Source organism: Balaenoptera physalus, assembly GCF_965194825.1.
Source record: "Balaenoptera physalus genome assembly, chromosome: 8".
NCBI classification, from domain to species: domain Eukaryota; kingdom Metazoa; phylum Chordata; class Mammalia; order Artiodactyla; family Balaenopteridae; genus Balaenoptera; species Balaenoptera physalus.
In genome coordinates, this window is record NC_138887.1 from 45,137,206 (window position 1) to 45,156,378 (window position 19,173).

Genomic DNA, 19,173 nt, shown 5'->3' on the forward strand with positions numbered 1-19,173 from the left:
TTTCTTGATGATTTCACCTAATGACATAATTTAAGAGAAAACAGGAATGTCTGTCTGACCAAAAAGATCTACACTATCAGCAGTCCTTAATGAAAATTCTAGTTTTAAAAATTTCAGTAATATATATTTTAAAATAAAACACTAATAAAGCCCTTCTGTAAATAACATATTTAAAACAAACTCAAAAAATAAAGAGTTGTATTATTTCAAAACTAGTAGGAAAACGCATATGCTATTGGCAAAAAACAGAGTCACTTAACTGGTCTACAGAAAAATTTATCAGGATTAGTTTTAAATTATGTGAGTTTTAATTTACTCACTGTCTTAAGAAATGCATGTTTGCAACTTTTCAATTTTACATTTACACCAGTAAAACACAGATGCATTCTCTGAGTTACAGATTCTCCTTAAAAACTTACTGTTTTTTTGCAAATAAGAATCTGCGTTTAAGAATATATAATACACATATACTTATGGTCATTAACACCATAACTCATCTCCAGTGATTTATTAAAGTGAGAAGAAAGATAAGATTCTTATTTGAAAGGAGCAGTTGATTATACACAAAGTATCATGAAATAATTGCTAAAATCGAGATATTTATAAGATGCTATGGAAGGCAGCTCAAAGGAGTATCATATAGGTTTAAGTAAGACAAGGATAGTTTCATAGAGGACAGAGAAAGGAGAATAAAAAGCAAAAAGAGACATTTCCAGGTAACAATGATACCTAGTTAAGGGTTCCTGAAAAGCTGGAAGCATGATAGGCATGAGAAGGGCGAGACAATGTAGCATAATCCAGTGGAGTGAAAGAGAAAGGAAACCAAAGAGGGATTCGGCCTAATGCTTAAATGTGCCTCATGCCTGTTCTGGTACCTAATATACAATATTAGGACTCAAACGATGCTGTTATTCCACACTGCCTTTGGTCTTAGATCATATGTGCTGGTTTCATCCATATTCATCAGTGCTTCTCTACTCCCACTTGACTGTTTCTTTTACTTTTCCCTATGTCCACATGTTAGCAGAAAATGGGTATCTGATCACAGCAGCTCAACAGCTTTGCCACACAAACATGTATCCTTCCACCTACCCATACCCTCCAAAAAGAGTGAAAGGTTAGTTGAATATAGAGATTAAGTATATTAAATTTCTCATTAGGTTTAGTTTTTCTGAGCTTCTGGACATACGTAATACTACTTTTTTTTATGACATGTAACAATGCATGTAATGTGAATGTATGTTTATGTACACACGCGAAAGAGAGGAAACTTTCCGTGTGTGCATTTTATTAGCAATAATGACCTCAGTACAGGACGTTTCCTGTGAATTAATGACCAGTTGAGGTTAATGGCCCTTAGCTATGTATTGAGATATCCACTCCTCCAACTAACTGGTCATTAATCGCTAAGACATGCCCTGTGGTCCAACACTATAAGTTAAGAAGATTGATGTTTTGGTTTCCAATGAACAGTAGTCACACTGTTCCTTGTTACCTAACTCATTAATATTGTTAAATAACTTAAAAATCAAAGCACTGCTTTCCTTGCTAGTATGACATTCCGATAAGTGCCCACACGTGCTGAACCATTTGTTAAGGGTGAGGGACAAAATAAAACAAAAATTCTGAAACTCCTGGAACGTTTTTTTTAAACTTTATATATTTTTCTCTTATAAAACAATCACTCTATAACCTGCTGCTCCTGATTCTTTGTATTTCCTCCCAACAATCCTTTGAATTCAATAGTTAATCTTTTAATTGAGATAATTTATGGGTTAAATGTATTGCCAACAACCTCTCCAATAATCTATTGATATTTTGCTATCTTCCAGTGCATGTCAGCGTGTGTGTATGTCTGTGTGTGTTTTTTGTACCTACACGTGTGTGTGTGCCGCATCTGGGAGGAATTATAGAGAGAAGTAGGTGTGATTTAACCTAAAGTGGGTGGATTTGGTGAATTGCATAGGTTATACTGCATGCTACTGTCTGTAACAAGCTCGACCTGGAGCCAATTAACTGCACATAATCTGTTCCAGATGTTCACTGGGACAAACAGCACTCTTGGGGATCTTCAGATGTGGAGCCAATAGGGAGTGTTGTGATTATGAGAGATTTTTACACACTGTTCCACTAAATCAGAGCTCCAAATGCATAGTCTCACACTCAAGAAGGCCTTATGCCATTTCCCAAAGGAATACAAAGAGTCCAGAACTTATTAGATGGATGGTAAATCGTCAAAAAAATTATTTGAGGAGCAAGGAATATAAAATTTTGCATGTGAACTTCATTGATTTCTCTTATTTATTTATATCTATTTGTTGCAAGAACGTATAATTATAGTGAAAAATAGACTATATGCATAGGAAAGGAAAATACACGATAAGTCTTTACACCTGAAAACCTTGAACTTAGACGTAGGATCATTTCTCAGGTATGTGTGTGCTTGTGTGTGTAGGCTGGAGAAGGGAGAAAAAGAATCCTTGATTTCTTAATTTATAAAGAGCTATTTGTTCTTCATACCTTTGTGGTGCACATGAGGTCACTTGAGAATTTTTTATCTAACTCACGAGACACAAAGAGCTATGACCATCCCCAAATTAAGGTACTACCAGTATAAACTCACTTTAGCCTAACTGTAACTCATATTTTTGAGTTATTGTTTGATCAGATGGTTTTCCTATAGAGTACATAGACTGATCAATTTAGTAACATTACTTCCTGGCAGGGACATGGAACATAGTGACAAAGAACCAAACAGAAATTATAGAATAAACTTGAACAACAAAGAGACAACATAGGCAAACAAGGAGAAACTTTATGTTTGCAGAGAGATATCTTATATTCCATTGATCAAGTGCAGTGACATCAAAGCAGAATGCAAGTGGGATGAATGAAGGCTCACTGGAATGGTGCTTGGAATGCTAAAATTGTCATTTACATTTATTTTATGTCATCCTTTTCCAATTTCTCTTTCTGTGTTTTCTAATATACATGATATTCTACTACTTTAGTACCATCGAGGGTATGCAATCACTGCTCAAGTGTACAGTATTATTACCAATGGATGAAATTTATAGTGTAGGAACTTTTGGTTGATGAATTTTAACTGTCCATTAATAGACTTCATTGCCTTCAGGTGTCATGAATTCTTCATCAACTGATATATTCCAAAGTAGTCTGTCAGACCATCTGATTTTTCAGAGATGATGAAAAAAGAGACTTACATGCTACACTCTATGTCAGTAAGAATAAATTACAGTAATTCCATTTTTATTTTGCAGTGGTTTAAACACAATGTTTGTATTTCTAAAATACAATGAAAGTATATTGTTGTATAAATCCCTGCTCACCAAAGCACCACTGTTACATGTTACTTGAGTTTGGAAGACTTATAGCCTTGTACTTAGAGCCAGATCAAATTCTCCATGATCTTACCTCTAATGAATCCAGCTCAATAAAAAATAATAGAATAATGAGATTTCAGAACATACATGTGTAACATGTTAGATTTAATATTATGGGTTACATTTTTTTCCTGAACATGACAGTAACAGCAAAACCATGCTTACATTGTAAAGAAGTCCTAAAGAAATCAAGTGCCTCCGAAGCCCAAACTGCTCAAATAATTAATACAGTTAGAAAAAATTAATAAGAAATGACTATAAATGACTTTGCTAGCCATCTTCTTTAGCCTATATCTCATATTAATTGGCTACTCAAAGCAGATCACTAATGGTTATCAATTTGTTGGGTCAGAGAAAGCAACAACAGCATAATCATAGTTTGTTTCTCTTTAAATTTGATTAATCCACATTTCAAAGGTTTAAGATTTTTCTTTCCAAATTCTCATTTTCTAGAGAGCATTTTGATCCATGCATCTTTTCATGACCAAGATAACCTTATCCCTCACGCTTTGGAATTCTGATATACTTTTTGAGAATTATAGGATATCTTGTCAAATTTTAATGTCTGCCTTTTGTATTCAAAATGTAAATGTATATTATTTAAACTGATTGTTTTTTAAAACTTAACATCCTACACCTCAAATATTCTGATACGTGCCCTCTGCAGTTTAAAAAGAGATTTTTAAGTAAATGAAATATTGAATAAAGCAGATTAGGAATTACTGTAATTAAGAAGGCAAAACGATCATGGTTTCTTGAAATAAAAAGAGTTAACCATGTGTCTGTTATTGAGAAGTTTCTCTGTTTTATTCCTTTTATCTTTTAGGAATATCATTAGCATCAAAACAGACTCATGTTCTGGTAAATATCCAAAAGTTTTAACTTTCTTTCCTAAAGCACACGTTTAGCTATTAATTTAGACATTGAGTTATATGCCCAATAAAAATTTTCCCAGACTTTATAATACTGATCTACTATTTCTGCTATGTGGGCAATAAATGGATTTAAATCTTTTAAAAAATTGACTCTTCAATGGTCGAATACACAAATTTTCTATATACAAATTAATTTATTGGCCCCATGGTCTCTGTATCAGCAGAAATAATTGTGCACCTCATGTAGCTTGTCTTTCAAAGCAACGTAGGTATCTTATCACACTTAAAGATATTCTCATGGTGCTTTTACTTCAGCAGCGCTTACAACAAGGAAGGAGCAGTGCAAAGACACGCAAAGAGAGGAGCACAGCACCAGCACAGGAATGACAGACAAACATGTACAGTTAAGAATTTCTTTTTATTTCCTGACCTGTGTGGTGGTGCTGTTTTTTACAATTTTCACGTGTATGTTATATTTTCCAATTAAAAATATTTATTGAAAAGATTAGTTCCGCTACAAGAAGGAAACAAAGTTTTTTTTTTATTGCTTAGTGGATACTTTACAGGACTGTGAGACAAGAGATTCATCATATCCTCAAAAACAATATACAGAGGTTATTAGTTGCCAAGCTGTAAAAATATCAACCTATTATATAAAACTACTTATGTATAGGAAATAGTAAAGTAAGTTCCTATAGTAAAACTAAATTATAACATGGGTTCACACTATATTTAATTTAGGATCTAAAGGTTGTAACTACTGGAAACTAGTAAATAATAATGAACTAATTAAATTACGTTTTTAAGGCATGTGATATAGAACAATTATAAGGATTCTCTTTAAAACTCCTAACACTTTTAAATAAACAGACCAAGAAATCCAGTCAAATTACCAGCAACTCCAGTATCTAAAAGCAAACTTCTTAATCTGAAAAACAGCACAGAGCAGAAAAAATGTGACCCTGAACTTCATATTCCCATAAATTCTCCAGGAATGCAGGTACTTCTGAGACCAAAACATTTATGATAAGTTAAATGACTTTTTTTAAAAAGCAAAAGGATGTGCTAAACACATGAACACAATTTATTTCTTTCTTCACTATTTAATGAAATGCCTAAGGGAAATAAACATTTCTAGCAATGTAAGGATTCCATATGCATAGCAAGAAGAGTTTAAATAATTCACTTCATAAACATAAAACTATCTGGGAATAAAAATAGGCAGCATGTGAAGGGAACTAAGTGTCATATGCAGAATTTAGAAACTCAGTCTTCACATCAGATTTGAATTTCATGATAATTGACCCTACTCTGCTATAAATTAAATAGATAAGTAAATAGATAGATAAATAGATAAATAAATAAAATAACAATTTTAATGTAATTAAATGTGAAAGTCATTAATATTTTAAAAATTATCTTTAGCAAATTGAATTCAACAACTGATGACTATTGTGTCTTTCTTAGGCAAATATTACAAGATAAGTTTGCACGTGCTCTTTGTAGGGGCTGCTAGCCCAGAAAAGGGCTGGATCTCTGAAGACAGTTATCTGTAATAGAACTCTGAATTTTGCCACAGATGGTCTACCAGCTATTACCAGAAATTCAAAAGTTCCCAAGACTATGACCCAGTCCATACTCTCACATTTGGTTTAGTTCTGCTATTAAAACACTAAAAATAATTTGAAAATAAAGTTGTAACTATTATACATAAACTAATACTATAATTTTCATTTTTGTACACTTACATGATTGCATTGTTAAATTTCTTCTACCTATAGTTCTAAACATGCCCAGTTATACCTTCCATAACTCCTCCAGGACATGTCAGAAGTAGAGTGGCATGGTGCTTGAGCACGCAGGCGCAAAGCCCAGGTCTGCCGCTGGCCTCCTGTTTATTCATGGGAAAGTTACTTAACTTAACTGTGTCTGACTTATCACATCTGAAATAGTAGATTATACCAGTATTTAACTCATTTGTTGTAAGGATTATAAACCATGATGCAAAGCACTACACCATGCCCAGTACATAGTAAGTGATCAATGTGTATTAGCCATTTTTAAATTACTGCATTTGATTTAATTTTCTATTCAGATTCTCTTTAAGTACAAAAGCAAATTATGGTTTTAAAGACATTTAATAATGACCTGAACATATGCCTAGAGTTTATAAGGGCCGTAAAATAAAGAGTTCTCAGGGAACTATTATATAATTTCCAAAAGTATGAAGATAAATGAAGAAAATAATCACAGGTTACCACCAAGACAAACAAATGACCATGAAAGTAAATAAACAAACTCCATTTCTATGGCTTAAGCGGGGACAATCAGTGATGGTCTGAATTTTGTCATGAAGGATAAGATACAATTGTATCTGGAGTGCTTCCAGTGCCACTCATTTAAATTAAATGATGTACAAAACTACAATGAGGTACCACCTCACACCAGTCAGAATGGCCATCATTAAAAAGTCTACAAATAACAAATGCTGGAGAGGGTGTGGAGAAAAGGGAACCCTCCTACACTGTTGGTAGGAATGTAAGTTGTTGCAGCCACTATGGAAAACAGTATGGAGGTTCCTCACAAAACTAAAAATAGAATTACCATATGATCCAACAATCCCATTCCTGGGCATATAACTGGACAAAACTGTAATTCAAAAAGATACATGTGCCACTATGTTCATAGCAGCACTATTCACAATAGCCAAGACATGGAAACAACCTAAATGTCCATCAACAGATGAACGGATGAAGAAGATGTGGTATATATATACAATGGAATACTACTCAGCCATAAGAAAAAGAATGAAATAATGCCATTTGCAGCAACATGGATGCAACTAGAGATTATCATACTAAGTGAAGTAAGTCTGAAATAGAAAGATAAATACCATATTATATCATTTATATGTGGAATCTAAAATATGACACAAATGAATCTATCTATGAAACAGAAACAGAATCACGGACATAGAGAATAGACTGGTGGTTGCCAAGGGGGAGGGGATTTGGGAGGGATGGAGTGGGAGGTTGGGGTCAGCAGATGTAAGCTATTATATATAGAATGGATAAACAACAAGATCCTACTGTATAGCACAGATAATTATATTCAATATCCTATGATAAATCATAATGGATAAGAATTTTTTTTAAATGTATGTATATATATATATATATATGTATAACTGAATCACTTTGCTGTACAGCAGTAATTAACACATTGTAAATCAACTATACTTCAATGAAAAAATAAATTAAATGATGTAGTTCTTTAAGAAAGAGAAAATAACTAAATATCCAATCAAATAATAACTTCATATAACAAATAGAATCAAAATAGAATAAACACTGGTGAATATGTATAATGCTTGACTTTAAGATTTTCACTTGTATTAAAAGATTAAAAGGATTAGGCTTCTTTTGGTGTCTTTTCCAGAAAGGATACTAGCTTCAAAGGGGAAAACAGGGAATTTTAAATAACCTTGCGGGCTATGTAGAATTGAAGGATATACTATACTCAATGGTGTATTCAAAATATAGTAATGACATATGCTACAATTCAATATATCCTTTATATTGGATCGTAGTACATTACATACACATTTTAATTTTTTTGCATCTATCCTATTTAATTCAGTGTACTGTTTTCCATCCCTACCCCTCACCTTTATTTTTAAAATGGGTAAAAAGACCTTTCACAAACTCTTATCAGTGTTCTTTACGTTTCACTTTCTTTAAAAAATTACCCTTTCCAGTTATGACGCTACTTAAGAAGTTTACATACTTTATATTTTATAAGTTGCTGACATCCTTTGACATATGTAAAGTATTAAATAGTTAATTAAAAGAATTTTCTTGCATGAAAAAATAATGTTTAAAAAGTTATATTTTATCCAAGATCAATTTTTTACAGTTTTTTACTAACCTTAAAATTGTTATTTATTATAAAGTATACTTTGAAATTCATAACAGCTTACAAAATGTGGTTGATCTAACTTCATTATTAACCTCCTATGATTATCATAACACAGTAAAACATTGATATATAGCAGGAGCTCAAAAATAATTTTTAGTTTATTGACTATAATAACCCAGAAAATAGGAAAGCAATATCTCCTGACTGAAAGCAGAACAAAATTAGACCTTATGTTAATACTGAATTAGGTTTAGGTAAGTTAAAAAGTTAAAAAATCAATTACATTTAAACCATTCCAGATCTGCAAACATGCCAAGTATTATTTATAACAGCTTACAAAATTGCTGTATTTACAGCATACCAGATTTGAGGTTGTCTCTCCCACATATTCAAAGAGCTATCGTGCATGTTAGAACATCTTCATATATCTACTAGCCCGAAGATGGAATATTAAAAGCATATATTAAAAAATTCCTTCCATATTCAATTATTATTCAAATACATATTTGCATAAGCATTTAATGTTTGTATAACATAAGCTTTACTGTCTTCAAAATGCATATTTCAATTCATGTGGATCAGACACTAATAAAACTAAAAATAAATATAATGTATAGACCAAATAGCATTATTGTAAAATGATAGAGTATTGTTTTATAATTAACACAAGTTTTAAACTTTATATATACCTTCATATGAAGATATCATATTTTCGAGTATGACTCTATAACACTTTCTTTCAGAAACACTATTAGTTATACCAGATATGCAATATGGAAGCATAGTGTGGACCTTGTTAACAAGCTCATGGGTAAAGGTGAATTCATCCCTTTTACCTACATTCTCTTAATACATATAAGAGAGTAGGTCCTAGGCTAACACATTTGTATTTTAAAAGTAACTTGCAATTGCCCAGGGCATGAGCCATACGGCTGTGTGAAGAATGGATTTGGCTGCTGTCTTATGAAGTGAGACTGATAAGGTACCAGAAATTTCAACTTCTATATCAGGTAGCCTGTTATTTCTAAACACCTTTCTTGTCTTTCTTATATAAATATATTTTGCTTTTTTTTTTTTTTTTTGGATGATTGTTCTGTTAAAGTCGTGTGCTGAATATTTGGCTATCCAATTTTCCCTTCCACCCTCCTTGCCATCCTTATCTAGTTCCCTATCTACCAGTATCAGTTTCATTTTTCTTTTTCTTTTTCATTGAGATATAATTGACATATAAGATTGTGTAAATTTAATATCAGTTTCTGGGCTGTGTTTAATCCCATCCTTACCAGCTGTACCTGAAAAAGTGGATTTAAATGACCATCCCAGAAAATTAAATGCGATATCATACTGTCAACTGATTTATAGACCTTATTTAAATTTTGCCAATTGATCCACTCATGTCTTTTTCCTGGTTTAGGATCCAATCCAGGATCACACCTTTAGTCTCCTTGCTTCTTAAACCTTCTTTAACTGGGGGCAGTTCCTCAGTTTCTTTGTCCTTCACGATGCTGATATTTTTTAATTGTACTGATTCCTTATTTTGTAGAATGTTCCTCATTTGCAACCCATTCATTTTTAAGCTTAAGCAACCAAGCGTGGCGATTCCCTGAGATCTCACAGAAATTAGTGGCAGAGCACCTTGTACACAAATAAAAGACTGCTGACTGTAAATAAATAAATAAGTAAACAGATAAAAAATAAATGACCATCCCAAATCTTTCTGCCTCAATTAGAGTAAGCAGGAGATTCCTGAGTTGAGCACACAGCTACAGATGTGTGCTCATTTTTATTTTTTACATATTTCTCTCTTAGAGAAAATATCATATCACCTCCTACGATATAACCTCTGAAGTTAACTCATAAGTGAAACTAGCACTGTGGTCTGGATTTTAAAATACAGAATTCACTTTAGGTAATCTCTCAAAATCCTCAATAATTAACCTCATTTATTTTTACCATGTGTTATAGCAACTATTATAAAATTCTTGAATCTCCCAGGGGTAACACAGCCTTAAGGGCTTAGGCCCTGGCTCTGCGATGGTTTGGGCTGTAATCCCCATTTTGCTACTTATCAGCTTTACATCCTGAAAGAATTCACTTAATTTCTCTAAGTCCAGTTTCCTCATCTATAAAACAGGATTCTCAGTTCTTATTAAATATGGTTGTTACAAGAATAAAATGAGATGATGCATGGAAAGCACTTACGACCTTGTGTGGCATATAGGTAGCTCTCAAAAAATGTTAACTCAAAGTTCCGCCATTTTTCCATGAACTATGATAGCAACTATTTTTCCAAAGATATTAAGTGGGTATGAAACTTAAAAGGAAACCTGGAAACTCCCATGTTCTCCTATCATACTTGCAAATGTGTTTGTGTAATTTGGCATTAAAGTTCCCAACTTTCATCCCACAATGTAAGTTTTTTCCATGCACAAGTAGATAAGATAAGATCTCATGCTGTAGGAATAATAATACATTATTTTCTCTGAATTTCCAGTTTGTTGAGCACTGGCGACATGAGCTGCCAAAATGAAATCCTAACCAAAAGAACACACTTGCTTTACTGGACATGGAAATTGTTAGAAAATAATAATAAAAGCCAAGTGAAAAATAAATGCTTTTTATATTAGAATATTCAATTTGGGGTTACTAAATGTGTTTGACAAAAGTCTTGGAACTGAGATTAATATTTAGAAACAGTTTTGAGGGTAAGCCAACCTAAAGTTACTTCTGAAAGCTTATTTGGATATTGTAAGACCCAAAAGAGTTTATACACATAAAGAACTGTAACTTTAAATTATAACTGCTGTACTTTTTCAAAGTATTCAAAAGAGTAAATTGTTATAGTATGGTAAAATCACAGTTTAAAAAATGTTTCCAGATAATATTTAGGCCATTCCCTACATCTCATAAGATTTGCATTTGTACCTTCCGGAACAAGTGTAATCTCCATCTGCAGACACATGTACTTCTTTTAAACCACATGAAAGCAAAGACATGAATCACATTCACCACTGTATCCCCAAAGTCTAGCACAGTGTCTGGCATGGAGTAGGAGATGAGCATATATGTGTTAAATAAATGAAAGAAGCAGTTGATCTCTTCCTTTTTCCTTCACCAGCCCACTTATATGATGTATGGTGATGAAGCAGCCAAAAATCTCCATATGTCACCTCTGTGTGCTATCATGAAGACTTTAAAAGCCTGTGTATCCTTAAGAGTACCAGACAACACAGCCAAAATAAATAAATAAATAAATAGCGTTCCCTTTTAAAAAAAAAAAAAGAGTACCAGAAACATAGGGAAACTTTGGATCAAAATAGAATGACCCATGTCTGCTACAAAGATTCATATCCACAGAAAATAGGAGGAATGACTGAGTGGGTCAGGAACATTCTTGGTATTTCTGGGTATCTTTTTCCAAGAGTTTTCAGAATCACATTTTTCTCACCTCACTTGAGAATGTTGCAGAAAACCCCTGTATGTAGAGGGGCCATGAAATCGTAAAAAGTTTGAAATCTGGAGTCAGGTGGGCTTGGGCATGAGTTCTAGTTTTACCACTTTCTAGACAAGAATTTCTTCAAAATTTAGGAAAAATGGCAACTTTGATATGTTATTTGATTTGAAATAGTACACATTAAATTCCCTCTCCACACAGTATGTGTAAAATAAACATTAGCCATTACGATGATTATTCCTTAATACAGATTAAGATAGTTCCGTTCCCCCAACTGGGTGCCGTCTGCCAACGAATCCTGTTGGTACCTATTGGGAACTGAGCGAATACCCATCAGTAATTTGGGAAATTTTGTTAAGTTTCACTCTCCCTATATCCCCGTTGGTCTCAGTGGAGAAAGTTTTATAATAAGAAAATATTTTAATGTGATTCTTTCTTTACTATCACCTTTATACTTCCCCTTTGTCTCCTTCTGTTAATTGTTGACTTTTATCTAGAAGACAAAGCACAAAATTGAACTAAGCAGAAATTAAGCACATATTTAAATACTCATCCTGTCTTTACAACCACCATAGTCCTAAAACATTCACAGCACAAATGTTTTCCTAAGTAAATACATACCCAGATTCAAACGGGGTAGGAGAGCAGTGTCTAAGTGGTAAAATATGCAAGCCACTTAGAGAAAGGTAGAAATGTAGAGGTTATTGCTGTCTTGGCCAAGAAAGAATGTGAAGTTCAATTGTAATAGTGCATGCATGCATCTTTTGGAATGTCAAAGAACAGGAAAAAATTCTTGATTATAAAATGATGAGAGAAAAAGATATCTTCCTATCCTTGGCACTTCAAAAAAATCAGTTTTTCAGGCACTCTTCAATAAAATTCTTGTATTGCATTACGCTAATAAAGAGTTCTCTTTTTGAACGTTACTTACTATTTTAAGTTTAAGTGAGTAAGTACTATTTTACTTACTCACTCAAAAAGGGATGACTGCCAGGAACTGTGATAAGCATCAGTGTGAAGTAGGCACGCAACTGTGATTTCTCAAATACTGCATTTGAACCATTTGAAACAGGCACATGTATCATCCACCCACCTAGGGAAAATTTGTAAGTTCATCTATTTTAAGAAAAATTATTATATTCTATAAATGGTATTTTATGATAAGGTTTAAAGCAATTAAATTATACAACTGTCTATAATCATGTTTTTAACTTCAAATCTGTAAAAAGGATTAAAATAATTACCATTGGAAGATAAATTATGCCTTATTGTTGCTAAAAATGAATGTGCATCAACTGGGAGAAGATTTTCAACTGGGGGAAACATTTTTGATATTTTGCTATTTGTAGATTTCTGTCATATAACTTCTGCTATTAAAATCTGACTTTTTAATGTATGTCAACTTCTCCAGCGATTATTTTATAAAGGACACAGAGAAATATGAACAGGGAAGAATCATGTTGTAGCGGAAAGAGCAATAAAGCCCTAAGGCCTGATGGAAGTCCTGGCTTTGCCTCCTACAGGACATCTTATCTTCAGGAATTTAATTAACCACTCAGAGTGTTAAGAGTTCTTTTATGTAAATTTAGTATGTTAATATGTCATCAACCTAACAGGGATATTATGTAGTTCTAGTAAAGTGCACATAAATATTCTGAAAATAATTAACAGGCAACATACATAAACCTATTTCTTAAAAGAGGTTAATTTTTTCAACTTACTTCAATCTTGCTTTTAAAGGATCAGTGTTATTGGATCGTATCTAGTGTAGAGTCAGTTATCAGAAAGCCTGCTTTCAGATCTATTCTTACTTCTCTTTATCAAATAGAGAAGTAACATATGTATGGGAAGAAAAGGCGGTATCTATTCTTTAACTACTAAACAAGGCTGTCATCTGTGTCAGTCATGTCATTTAGTAACATACATGTTACTTTATGTCTAGGATTAATTTTTTTACTCCATTTTCAAGGTCACTAAGGGAGCCTTGGTTGGCTGTTACTATACGCCTGGGTTAGTACAATTGGTATTCTGGACTCCAGCTGTAGACTACAATCTTGGGAATGCCTGATGTTTCCAGATGTGTTTGTTTTCATAAAGTGTTTGCTTTCATAATGCCATCTCTAATTTAAAATATAAACTCCCTTGCTTGGTATGCCAGTTCCTTCCTCACACAAATTACTTTCTCTCTCTATTCCTCAATGTGTACTCCCTGTTCCAGTCAAGATGGTCAACTAACACATGCCATCCAAATCATGTTCATTTCCTTCTCCCTGTGCATGATATCCTGCTCTCCCAGATCCAATCGCATCCAAAAAGCATTTATGGATAAATTCCAAGTCAAAATACTCACTCTCTATCACGATCACATTTTTTTTCTACCACACTAACTTACAGTCAAATTATCTTGTATACTGCCTGAACTGTACACGCCTCCTGTCTCTCCAAAAATATTGGAAGGTGATTAAACACAGAAAACGTATATTCTTTTAAATCTCCCTTAAATAGCCCATAGAAGCTGACTAGGCTCAAAGTAGAAGTCTAATAAATGTTTTTTAGATAGGTAAGAAATGAACAAATGAAAGGGAAAACATAAAAAAAAAAAATCTGTTCTTCTGACTTATTAAACACTAAATGAATTTGGGCAATACAACGTTCTATAAATTTTCTAAGAGAAATAAACGAGATTCTTTAATAACCTGAAAATCACATGTAAATTTGTGATAGAGAACCTAAGTATTGGGTTGGCCAAAAAGTTCGTTCGGGGTTTCCCATAACATCTTACCAAAAACCCGAACGAACTTTTTGGCCAGCCCAGTATTATAAGGAATTAGAAAGGTAGATAGGTTATGCTTTATGAATAAAAGAAAATATTGAAGTGTAGATGAAGAAACATAATGCTACTCCTTAAGTACTAGTTAATAAGCTGTTAACAAAGGTGGATCAAAAGTCTTATAATGATAACATGGAATTGATTAGAAGTTAAAAAAGAAAGAATGGGCCAACATAAAACATGATTGCATTTCATGGCTGACAGACAACGTATCTGTAAACACGACAAATGCAGTGTAACTCTACTCAGGCACAAGAAAAGTACATCATGGAGTTATTTTATGAGTTAACCTGAGATAACAATACTCATGTTCTTAAAAATACAGGATATCACAGCAGTTATAGTATTTTCATTTTGTGTTCACTTATTTATACAGATGATATCAGGTTAGAAGACCTATGTAATATGTAAAGCATATGGAGTAAATACATAAACTGATGTATAAAGCATTTAACACTGAAATATATGGGAAGTTAATATCAAACTATATGGTAACACATTCTTTGAATGACTCCATTACTTTAAATTATACTTAGTGTAATCAACACAGTCCTCATACAAAGGGCAAAACCAATATACTTCATTTTCACCCTCCTAGAATTTTTCATTCTTTGTAACAGCAACCATAACTGAGCAACATCTTCTTGTAATAATGGATTGGTCTTTAATGGAAAACATCATGATATAAACAAATATTTAACTACCATTTGGAAGAAAGCAGTATCATCATGGATTCCCGATAATAATTTGAGGCCAGGTTCTGCCACCAACAAGCTTTTTTGCCTCAGATAATTTATGTGGCTTTGCTATGGTCTGAATGTTTCCGCCCCGCCCCCCACCTAAAATTCATATGTTGAAATCTTAACGTCCAAAGATGATGGCATTCGTAGATGGAGCCTTTGATAGATGGTTAAGTCATGAGCGTGAACCATCATGAATGGGATTAGCGCCTTATAAAAAGAGGCTCCAGAGAGACCCCCTAGCTCTTTCCGCCACGTAGGGACACAAGAAGAAGGCACTAGCTACGAACCAGGAAGAAGGCTCTCACCAGAAGACAACCATGCTGACGCCTTGATCCTGGACTTCAAGCCTCCAAAATGGCGAGCAATAAATTTCTGTTATTTATAGTTACCCAGTTGGTAGCATTTTGTTATAGCAGTTCAAGAGCTCTCTAGGTTTTACTGTCCTTTCCTTTAAAACAAGAAAGCTGCAACTTTAAGGTCTTTTCTAAGTATAATATTAGCAATAAGAGTGCTAACCTTTATTTTTAGATTTTACCCCCATATCCATAACATATACTAAGTATAGTATTGAGTTTGATTTTGCAAAAATGATTCAGAGTGATTTAAACAATCAGGTTTACTCAAGACAAACCAAGAGTATCACAGACATAATCATTCCAGAATTCCAAGACAGGTAGGAACAAAGCCCCATGAAAAGTTTCAATACAGATGTATAAAATACGAAAAACTGCTATTCAAGTTAACTGCTTTTCTTTAAAATTTTAAAAAATGAAAACATTTTACTTCACCAAATGCTTTAAACTTAAAGCTACAGCAACATGACACTGATATAACAAGATATCTGTACTACATGCATTTTGAAAATATTTTTGTTTTTCTCGCAAAAAAAGACTATAGGATGCAAAGTCAAAATATAGTGATTCATTTTTATAATTACTATTGTCAGCATAATCTCTAATCATATGAAATGGTTGGACATTTGTAGAAAAGAAGAGGAAGGGGCATCTTGAAATAGCTAGGCTGCTTTGGTTGAAACGTACCATAAATATAAACAAGAATGTTAGAGAAATTTGTAATAAATTTATTTATGGCAAGGGAATATATTTATTTGTTTGATATTATTAAATGTCACAACATAAACTTGTAAGTGAAATGAACAATAGAATTTAGTAATACATCAGTGTCAGTTATTAGAAAATCTAGTTACCAGAAAATGATATGCTCAAACGTGGTATATTTCTGTTAGAGGACATTAAGCAATTGTGAAATGAATAAGAGAAAGAAAATTATTAATCTAAGTAATTGGAGTTTCATTCCTTAAAAAGTTAGACAGAATATCTAACACTAGATTTATCATTTTTGTCAATCTGAGAAACCATTAGCAAAATGATCAAGACTATATTTTAAAAATGGATTATATTTGTTCACAGTATTTATCAATTATACTGTTATAAGTAAATAATATTCTGATATTATCATAAATAGCAATATAGTAATAACATTATACACATCAATGTTTTCACCATAGCTTATTCGGCGAAACATAAGGAAGAGGAAAATCAAGAAGGGCTTAGACAATGCAAAATATGTATAAAAATTTCAACATTAATTAAATTTACTTAAGTTCAGATGAGCAACTATTTTACAAGCTTTTTGTTATATAATTAATAGTTATTGCAAATCTCCACTTTCTCTGAAAGTGCAGAATTTCTTTGGAAGCTTTAGAATTTCAAGAATGAAAGGAAATTTAGGTTTAAATATTTTTTCTTAAGGGGATATTTTTACATTATTAAAGAACTACTTTGTAGTCATTGTCATTTAATTGATTTGTATAAACAACATATTAAATTACTTTAAAAAGTATTCAACATAATATACAATAATTTTCTATATAATAATTCATACTTGTGGAAAAACTGCTGAACTATAATATGAGCAAAGAGAATTCAAAAATTGTTTTTTATAAAGAGTTGTCCTAAGTTTGGATGCACAGCTAACTAAAGTATATGCTCTATGAGTCATAGGTATGAAACATAGGTCAAGTGATATGTTTTCCTGAAAGGGAGAGAGGGAGGAAGGGAGGGAGGGAGGGAAGGAGAGCCAGAATGAAGGAGTATTTCCTATGGTGGTAATGCTGATAGTTTTAAATTCATTCAGTTACTACTTATAGAGCATCTGCAATGTGACAGACGTTCTTCTAGGTGTTGGGGATAAAACATAGAAACAAATAGATATGTTCCTGCTCCCAATGGAGCTTACATTCTATTAAGGATGGGTACAGAGAGACAGAGAGTAGTCAATACACATATCGCACAGGCCATGACAAGGGCTACAGAAAAAAAAATATGAAAAAGAGAAGAATGGAGAATGCCCCTGGTTGAGGTTTGCAGTTTTAAAGAGGATGCTTACAGAAGGCCTCAAAGAAAAGTTAAACTGAAGCAAAGATCTGGAAAAGGTCAAAATTTGGTGAATGAGACACGCAGAATTTTAGCTGTGGAGGTGGCAAAAAGTGACGGTCGGATTCTGCATGCGACCTGAGAACGGAGCTAACACCATTTACTGAGAGACTAGATACGGAATGTGAGAGAGGGTGCTCAAGAGGAGGCTTGCTGGGAGACCCAGATTTGGGTGTTGAATACATTAAATTTGCCTACTGGACATCCACCTGGCAACACTGAGAAGACAAGAGCGAATTAAAGTCAGAAGTAGAAGGGAGCAGTCAGGGGTAGAAGTACACCTTTGATAGTCTCCAGCATGTAGATGGCATTTATGAGAGGTGAGATTGCCAAGGGCGGGAGTGCAGGTAGAGGAAAGAACAGGTGCACGCACTGATCCCAGGCATGTTCCATGTTCCAAAGTCAGGGAGATGAGGCAGAATCAGCAACTAAGACTAGGAAAAAGCTGCTAGTGAGAGGGGAGGAAAAGCAAAGTGTGTGGGGCTCTGGATCCGCGTGTGATCCTTAGAGGAAGATGAAGTGATCAAGAGAGCCACTGTGTTAAATATGTCAACAAGTGAGATCTGAGAATTAACTATTAGATGTAAACGGTACTAAGAGTTAGGCAACACATAAAAATATCAACTGTAATCCGAACAGATATCTATTTATATGCTTTTAACGATGAAAATATCATTTTTACTTCAGCAAACGCTTTAAATCTAAGGCTTAAAGCAACCTGAAATCAATGTAACAAGACAATATTTCTGCCGAAATTTCTCACAGAGTCTATAGATGAATGCTGTTTTTTAAGAATAAAGCTTTTAAGTATATTGTGAAAACATTTCTAAGAAAGTGAGTTAATATTATTTATTATACCTTATTTAATCTAACCTAAGATGTTAATGTATTATCCTGTACATCCTCATGTTAGGTCTCACCAAGAAAAAAATGTTGCCAAACTATGATATACCATTGTTTGTAAGATCCATCCTATTTTCACAGATGTTAAAACAGGAAAAAATACTCATCTTTGAATTCATGAAATGCTCCAGAATCATCCCCTTTTTGTGGCTAGACTAAGACACACATTCTATTTCTTTATCAAAAAATAAGGCAGTAAACACTGTAACTTATAGTACTTTTGCAGAATAAGCAATAATTCCCACAATGGAATAATAACAACAAACACACTTAATCACTACCTTTTTTTCCTCCCAGGGCAAAGGTCAAAGCCACAGAGTTAAACTCTCTGTGCATGCTGAAATTATTGAGCAGTTAAAATATTACTACATGCTACTATTAATGTGTCCTATAATTTTTAATGTATATATATGAAAAATATTTACTGATATATTAGTAAAATTAAATTTGTAAGATGATTTATGAGATGACATTTCTAAAATATAATATTTGTTAACATAAGGAGACAAATGTTCTATTTTATCTGATTTAAGATAATAACTGAACCACAACTGTGGATAACTATTAATTTATTCATTCAAGAGAATATT

General features: G+C 33.1%; 1 protein-coding gene across 3 annotated transcripts in view; it reads right to left on the reverse strand.

The window, feature by feature from the left end:
• The window catches only part of SEMA3D (semaphorin 3D), a 207,468-nt gene that overhangs the window by 139,954 nt on the left and 48,341 nt on the right, over positions 1-19,173 (reverse strand). The window lies entirely within an intron of this gene.